At 39.8% G+C, this 7,156-nt stretch overlaps 1 non-coding gene across 1 annotated transcript; it reads right to left on the bottom strand.

Annotated features, from left to right (window-relative positions):
* Positions 1-2,878: 2,878 nt before the first annotated feature.
* On the bottom strand, positions 2,879-3,008 carry LOC122908133. The gene has a single exon (XR_006384912.1). It is a non-coding gene; the product is annotated as a small nucleolar RNA SNORA32 (small nucleolar RNA).
* Between the last annotated feature and the right edge of the window lie 4,148 nt (positions 3,009-7,156).

Here is a 7,156-nt window from a genome sequence, read left to right as displayed (position 1 = left end):
AACTTTCTTATGGGTTATTTCCTTCCTTTTAGGGCAACTTTTTAAAAAATTCCCAATAATGCATATGCCATGTAGAGTTGAGGGACACTGAGATATCCTGCTGTATCGATTTCTGAGCATTCATGAGTGGAAGTGTTAAGAAATTTAAGTGTAGTGACAGGGGCTAAGTTAAGACCGTGCCTTCTCACCTTTGAGTAGGTTTAAGCTTTTCTAAAATGCTGGACCATCGTGAGCTAAACCAATCTCTTTAAAACCTGTCCGTGGTCCTGGGATCCTGTCCTGCATGGGGCTCTGTGCTCAGCAGGGAGTCTGCTTCTCCCTCTCCCTCTCCTTCTGTGCTCTTTCTCTTTCTCTCAAATGAATGAATAAAATCTTTATTAAAAAAAGGAAAAGACCACATCTTCCTTATCCATTCGTCCGTTGAAGGGCATCTTGGTTCTTTCCACAGTTTGGTGACCATCGCTGCTATGAACATTGGGGTACAGATGGCCCTTCTTTTCACTACATCTGTATCTTTGGGGTAAATCGCCAGTAGTGCAATTTCAGGGTCATAGGGAAGCTCTATTTTTAATTTCTTGAGGAATCTCCACACTGTTCTCCAAAGTGGCTGCACCAACTTGCATTCCCACCAACAGTGTAAGAGGGTTTCCCTTTCTCCACATCCCCCTTCAACGGACGAATGAATAAGGAAGATGTGGTCCATATACACTATGGAGTATTATGCCTCCATCAGAAGGGATGAATACCCAACTTTTGTAACAACATGGACGGGACTGGAGGAGATTATGCTGAGTGAAATAAGTCAAGCAGAGAGAGTCAATTATCATATGGTTTCATTTATTTGTGGAGCATAACAAATATCATGGAGGACAAGGGGAGTTAGAGAGGAGAAGGGAGTTGGGGGAAATTGAAAGGGGATGTGAACCATGAGAAACTATGGACTCTGAAAAACAATCTGAGGGTTTTGAAGGGGCGGGGGGTGGGAGGTTGGGGGAACCAGGTGGTGGGTATTAGAGAGGACACGGATTGCATGAAGCACTGGGTGTGGTGCAAAAACAATGAATACTGTTACGCTGAAAATAAATTAAAATATATATATTATATACTTTTAAGTGTGATAAAAAAAAGAAAATCTACAGTGTATTTTTAACCTGGTTTCATTGTTAATACAAAGTGCTACCCATGCATTGTAAGGATTTGAAATATTTTCAAATGACTATAAATGAATATTTTATGTTACCAACCTAAACTAATTTAATCTGCTAAAGTAATTAACAAAAAAAAAAAGAAAAAAAAAGAACCATCATAAGGCTCAATGTTAATCATGATAAACTCAAAAGAAGCTGTGTCCAACTGTTAATTTTATCAGATTTATTTTGCATTCAGTAATTTAATGTTAATGAAGTAGACTTATTCCACTGAATTAATATTAATAATTTTAATATTTGTTTTTCCACTCTTATCTGTATAAAACTATTACATTTTCTTCGATTTACAGTAATAGAAAAATTTAATTCACAGTAACTCCATACCTAGATTTGTGTTTGTGATTAAAACACAGAAAATGGTATAATAAATAATTTTTAAAAAAACAATAGCAACAACAACAATGACAAACCTATCTGAAAGGGGAAAAAGCCATCTTCCCACATATTTTCAGGCCAAATGTAAGGGTTACCCTCATTTTACACTGTAGGGATCTTCTAAAAATTTTGTTAAAACAAAAGTAAATTCAAGCATCCTATAAGAGCATCAGGGCCGGCACTTTCTTAGAGACAGGTGGTAAAATTGAAAGTTGATTTCTAAGGCAAAATCACTGGAGTCCCTCTTTTTAGGTAAACGTTGCAGTGAGAGCATTATGATAAGGCACTGGGCAGGAAGTCATAGTTCCTGGATCTAGCTCCTGGGAATGCCTCTCCCATATTAGGGGCTTGAATAATGGTTAACCCTCCTCACCTTTCAGTTTATTCATCAGTAAAAAGTGAATAATAGGGCTGCCTGGGTGGCTCAGTGGGTTAAGCCTCTGCCTTCAGCTCAGGTCATGATCCCAGGGTCCTGGGATTGAGTTCCACATCAGGCTTTCTGCTAGGCAGGGAGCCTGCTTCCTCCTCCGTCTCTCTCTCTCTCTCTCTCTCCCTCTCTGCCTACTTATGATCTCTCTCTGTCAAATAAATAAAATCTTTTTTTAAAAAGTGAATAGTATTACCAACCTCGGTCTTTGTGAGACTTAATACATTCATTTAATGTGAACTGAACAAGCAATAAAGTAGTAGTAGTAGATAGTAAGCTTCATGGAGTTCATTCAGTGCATGGGGCAGGTCTGTGACCTAGAATGACCAGAAGTGTGCCAGGGACGCCTGAAGGGCCAGACAACTTGCCTTTGGCCTCAAGCAGCAGCATCTTTTCTTTCTTTTTCTTTTATTTATTTATTTAAAGCCAATACATTTTTATTTAAGAAGTTTTTACATGTGCTTCCTTCCACTGCCAGTCACTGCTCATCACCATAGTTCCTCCAAAGTTAGCATCATAATCTTCAAAACAGCCCTTTTAAAAAGAACTTGATCAATCCCCAGTTGTCACCGTCACTCCTATATCACAGAACGTAAAGTGAGGTTCCATTTCCAGAGATGATCATGTAAACTGAAGCCAGACTCCCTCTACCAAATCTATTATATTACGAGTTGCATGGTTATTAACAATACAGGAGGAGGGAGCAAAATACATCTCTTAGAGATCTAGGCATGCACTGTTCAGTATACTGGCCATGTATGTTCAGAGGAGAATCTGAAATATGACCATTGCCAAATCACGTATGGCTTATGTTACAATTTATACTGGACAGGCTAATCTAGACAATGGAAATAGAACAGAGTTGGTAAAATGTTCCCAATAGGCTGAATGCTAGCAAAGTAGCCGAAAGAAAGAAAACCTAGTGGGAAATTTTTTTTTTTAATGGTCATGTCCACAGCAAATGAGAAACTGCATTCTCAAAGCCTTGGTAATGACCACAGCAGCATCTTTTCAATCACATGTTTGGCACAAATACCTATTTATATACCATTTATGCACAAATAAATCCCATCCTCCATGTTCCAAGACACAGAAAGGACTGAGAAGCGTAACTAATACATACATTATCAATTGAGTTTAATTTATTACAACGCATTTTAGAGCTCAGGAGGTGGAAATATCACAGGGAACCTAAATAAATTGGCCAATGTCACACAAGCAAATAAGAAGCAACACTGCCATTTGACTCTAGGTTTATGTGACTGTGATGGTTACTTTTTCAGTGTCCACCTAACTGAGCAAAGGGATGTCCAGGTAGCTGGTGAACATCATTTCTGGGTGTCGAAGAGGGTTTTCAGAAGAGATCAGCAATTCAATCCTTGCACTAGGTGAAGTTCTGTCCTCACCAGAGTCAGTGGGCCTCATCAGCTCACTGAGGGCCCAAAAAGAACAAAAAGGTTAAAGGAAGGGTAGAGGCTTACTTTCTCTTCTTGAGCTGGGATGTTCCTCTTCTCCTGGCCTCCTGCACGAGTTTCTGATTCTCGGGTCTTTGAATTCCAGAGCTTACATCGGTAGCCCTTCTGATCTCAGACTAGGAGTTGTATCACTGGTTCCCTTAGTTCTTAGGCCCTCATACTAGGACTGAAAGATACCACTGGCTTTCCTGGCTTTCCAGCAGCTGGTGAGACTTCTTGGTCTCATAACCATGTGAGTCACTTCCTATTAAAAAATTAAAAAAAAAATCTGTGTATATCTTATTGGGTCTATTTCTCTGAAGAACCTTCACACACTGAAGCCTACGCTCTTATTCACTGAATTCAACCGTGATTATCATTAGTAATATTTAGTCCTAATTAGTAATAACTCCAGTTCCCTGTTGATTCACAATTTGGCCAGGTACACAGAGGGCAAGGAGAGACTGAAGAAAGAGACCACCACTCCACAAGGGCAGGTAACAGATTTAAGAAGCAAGTGCACTTATGTAAGGGTCTTGTCAGGGGTGGCCACAAGACAAGCAGACCTCTGCACCCACCCACCAAGTCGCAAAAGCTTCCGTAGAAGGCTTAACTGGGTTCAGTCATGTTGAGACCATCTGGACAGGATTCAATACCTTACTCTCAGTACTGTTCTTGGAACAGCTCCCACTGCAGAAATGGTAGGTGGAGCATAAATCCTAAGGATAGGGGAGGGGATGATGGGCAGCCGATTAACCAGGTCTAGCTCCTGAGTCAACCAGCAGTCACGTCCTCTCAGTGACCTCCTCCGACATTCACCCCATTTTAAGGAACATGATAGGATTTCACCTTCTTGCACTCTTGAGGTTATGGGTGGCCCGTGATGTGCTTTGACCAATTAAAGATAAGTGACATTGATTCAGTTCTTGGTAGAGGTTTCAAGAGTCTCCTTTCTCACTGTGGCAGTGACTAATGAAGCCCCGTCAAGATGATGACTCTGCCAACCCAAGTGTCAGTAGAACAGAACATAGTGAGGAAAGCCATCTTATGCAGTACATGTCATGTGAGCTACAAATACACTTTGGTTTTGTTAATACATGAAGATTTGGAGGTTTATAGCCACAGCATAGCCCAGTCTCTCTTGATGCAATGAGGCTGCTGCTAAATAGGTAGTAAACTGTTTGTGATGTGCTATGAAATTGCCTGTTGGAGGCTGGAACATCTATTATGCTGGGTGAATTTTGTAGTTTTAGATACTCCCACTATGGCTGATTTTAAGCTATTTACATGAGAGCACTGAATGTAGACTTGAAGTCTAATGGACAAAGAAAGATGAACAGAGGGGATGGGAAGGAAAAGTAAGATAAAAACAGAGATGGGGCAAACCATAAGGACTCTTAACAATAGGTAACAGTGGGGTGCCTGGGTGGATCAGTGAGTTAAGCCTCTGCCTTTGGCTCAGATCTGATCTCAGAGTCCTGGGATCAAGCCATGCATCTGGCTCTCTGCTCAGCAGGGAACCTTCTTTCCCTTCTCTCTCTGCCTGCCTCTCTGCCTACTTGTGATTTTTCTATCTTTCAAATAAATAAATAAAATCTTAAAAACAAACAAATAAACAAAAAAGTAGGAAACAAATTGAGGGTTGCCAGAGGGGAAGTGGGTAGGGGAAGATGGGGTAAATGGTGATGGGCATTAAGGAGGGCACTTGTTGTAATGAGCCCTGTTTATTAATATGCAAGTGATAAATCACTAAATTCTACCCTGAAACTAATACTACACTATATGTTAACTAACCAGAATTTAAATAAGATCTTGAAAAAAAAAAAAGAAAGAAAGAAAGAGAAAGAAGGAAGGAAGGAAGGAAGGAAGGAAGGAAGGAAGGAAGGAAGAAAGAAAGAAAGAAAGAAAGAAAGAAAGAAAGAAAGAAAGAAAGAAAGAAACCAAATGGACAAAATTAGCTCTGGCAAGCCAGTAGGAGGCTAACTCTCATATACCACTTCTCAGGGTATTTGGTTGTAGATGACTCCATACTTCTTTGAGTTTGCAGCCCAGAGAAGCAACATTGAATGGGATATTGAGGAGAGATGCATATGTATTCTATTTTATCAAGAATATAATGGCCAAAGTAAAGATCTTTTCCTAAGTACAAATCTTTCTTAATCTGAAATCCTTGCCACAAGGCTACCAACAGCTACATGACTGTTGGAGTCAATGTCAATTCTAAGCCATAAGATTCACTTTTTGAAAGAGGCATCAATCCTAAATTTAGATTGGTCCATCAGAAACATACAGTACAATGATGTATACTGGAACACTTACATGTGTTTTCATTTCACCAAATTCTCTTTTGGATCCATCCAACATCCTTCTGACAGTCTCTTCCAAACAATAAGATTCTGAAATAATTTTAGCATTGGTGAGGATATTACAAGGAAACACTCAAAGATACATGATTACTATATATAGTCCTTTGTGGCCAAAATGAGTAGGTGTTTATCAAGCCTATTCTATTTTTCTGGACACTAGAAGACTACATTTTCCAGCCTCTCTTGTGGCAGCTTTGAAACTAAAGAAGAAGTGATGTATACCACATCCAGATTTGGTCATGCATGATTTTCCTCGCTGTTCATTTTCTTCCTTCCTTCATTGGCTAATGACAAGGGACCAATGAAGGACTCCAAATAGACCCTAGAAGGTAGTGGTACCACCAGAGGAGAAAAGCCAGAATTCTTAGGTCACTGGTGTAAGCCCAGCTGCTAAATGCTGACTGGACTTTCCATTGAAAATGGACTTTCCATTGACTTATTCTGTGTTGTAGCAGCTAGTGTTAATTACTCTGATTGATATCTCTTCTTATCCAGGAATCTTATTATATTTATGTGGCACTAAAAGCATATTATTTTGGATTTTTATATGCATGAAGAAATTGGAGCACAGACTATTTCAGTGAAACAATCAGATAAGCCAAAACACAATTTAGATTATCTAAGCAGAAACAGAAGGAACCCAGGAAAAATATGACCTGGCTTTTTCCCGAGAATTACGATTACTGAAGATAGAAATGAGTAAATCGTTTCATGCATCTTCCAAGTAGAGGAGTTGAGGTATTTCCTCCCTCTCCATTCTTAACTTTTAAAAGATAGCTGTGGAGCTTCATAACAGGAAGTTATTTTTAGGAAATATTTCTTTGAACAATGATGAAGTGAACATTATGGCTTATTGTTGAAACTAGCAAATTTTGTTTAGATCCAAATGCTCCAATTCTGGATATATTAACTCCTCACAGCCTCCTCCTGTTTCATTCTTTGCCTGCTCATGTGAAAAATGTTTTAGCAAATGTTTGCTGAAATTCTGTGATGAAAAGGACTTCTTGAATCAAATAAGTAATTAACAATCTGGGGAAGCCTGCATTGTACCACCCAGATGGTTCCTGAAGGAAGGACCTGCTGAAAATAACATGATCAGCAAAGACCCATTCGCTCCTTTAGTGATGGAGAGCTGTCCCGCCCATGGTCAGGCGAAGCCTGAATGCTCACCCAATGACTGTCACTGCTGGGGTGACCAGTGATCCTCATTCCTGTGATCCCAGGGAGGCTTTGTCTTGTTAATACCCCAGCTGATTTCTCCCTCTGCCCATTTTGGAGGGGTTGATCCCAAATAAACATCATTCACCCTAAACTATCTCAGCATCT

Source organism: Neovison vison, chromosome 5 (assembly GCF_020171115.1).
Source record: "Neovison vison isolate M4711 chromosome 5, ASM_NN_V1, whole genome shotgun sequence".
NCBI lineage: Eukaryota > Metazoa > Chordata > Mammalia > Carnivora > Mustelidae > Neogale > Neogale vison.
This window is presented reverse-complemented; position numbering and strand designations above follow the sequence as displayed.